The following is a 1857-nucleotide window of genomic DNA, read 5'->3' as shown; positions in this document are numbered from 1 at the left end:
ACAACAGTAAATATGGATCTTTGTAACATAGGAAGAATACTTCTCTCCTGTGTGGTAGGTCACTCCTCAATTCGTTTCTTTTAAAACAAAGCTACATTGGGCTATCTGCTTCGTCGACCGCGATGAATCGAACCCTTGATTTTAGCATTCTAACTCCGTAAACTTACCGCTGGCCTACAGGGGGACACACACACCCTAATACCACATGTCAGAAGTAGGTCTTGTCGGCCAACCAAAAGATAAACCCTAATATTAATATAAATTATTAATAGAATTTTCCTTCTGGGAAACTATAACGACCTCTATTAGGAACTAATGTTCAACAAGAAAACGACAAACTTGTTTATGAATTAATTAAGAATTCTTGGGTCAGAAAAAATAAACACCAAATTTCTATAAATATAGCAAACATGGTCAGTAAAATTATTTATTAACTACTCGGGTTATAAAAGTAGCCTGATAAATTATAACAGCAAAAAATATATTACAAACTGCCCTAGCATTTCTAAACACAGCTTTCTTCACCAAGGAAAATATCATTATATACAAGCCACATATTGAAGTTTTTAAAATCAGTGACAACGCGACAGCTCTGTAGGAAAAGAGGAAAGCGCCACCATACGGAAAACAACAAAGCTATGGAAAATATGCAAAGATTACTTGAAAAACTATTAATAAAATAAAGCTAGGAATATGGTAAGGCCCATTTTCACGATTAAGTTTAGTTTCGTTGTTTCATACGATTCATTAATTAATAATAATTAATTAGTTAATTTATTAATCTTGTTTTTCATAACTATAAGGAGCAGCTTATATATACATTCTATGAACTTATAGATAAAGGCAAAGAATGTGTAAAAATACGTGAGCAGTCACACTTATCTGCCTTATTCAGTGTCGATGAGGCCTTTCGCCTATTACCAGACTGACTGGTATACAACAGACGTAGTAGTGGTCTGGGCAACATATCATGGATTGAGAGAACAACCGCTGTAATGGTGTTAACTAAAGTTAAATAATTGAAGCGTAATTATTATCAATTTTCATATAATTCAGTTATAAGTCAGAAGGATTAATAACACAATATATTTTATTTTTAACACTGCCTACGCATTTAATTCTCCGGCAGGAACGTCCACACACTTTCATCGAATTAAATCTTAATGCATCTGTAATAAAAACAAACAAATTTATAGTTGAAAAGCTTTCAAGATATCACAACAGTAACATTAATTTAAACTAATTAAATGCACATAACCTTTGGTAATTTACGGATATAATTCAAGGGAAGTTCTCGGCTACTACTGGAATTGATTGACTGTGCAACCTGCTCGATCAATTTTTGGATTAACTGCACCACTCTTCAGAGCCATCTAGTGACAAAAATGTACATCACCAAGCAAATAAATATGTTAAATTTCAAAACTTGTCGACATTGTAACAATACTTTTATCCCCTAGCACGATTTTTGTGCCGTGGTGGCCGAAAGCCAGTGGCGTATTTTCCGTATTACCGGCGGTAAAACAGCCTTGGGAGAATTAAAAAAAAAAAAAGTGTTTTAGTCAATATAAAAATATTTAAATCTCATCCATTATTAGCGGAAATATATAATTACTACAGTTTTGAAAAATCAGTGACACAAGATGTTATTTACACCAGATATAGCAATCGTTGACCGCAGTTATGATATGTGTCGTCTATGGTGATTGGTGCAGTTCAGCCTATCGGCGTGCGTTAAACACCTTGGAAATATAATAATGGCTGGAGACGGCTTGAATGGGTAATAAAGAAAAACTTTAATATAAGTTTAACATAACAGGCACCTGATGATGTTGTACATTTGCTGTTATGTTAAAG

Source organism: Limulus polyphemus, unplaced genomic scaffold (genome assembly GCF_000517525.1).
Source record: "Limulus polyphemus unplaced genomic scaffold, Limulus_polyphemus-2.1.2 Scaffold3195, whole genome shotgun sequence".
Lineage (NCBI taxonomy): Eukaryota > Metazoa > Arthropoda > Merostomata > Xiphosura > Limulidae > Limulus > Limulus polyphemus.
The sequence above is the reverse complement of the archived record's forward strand: the minus strand, read 5'-3'. Positions refer to the sequence as shown.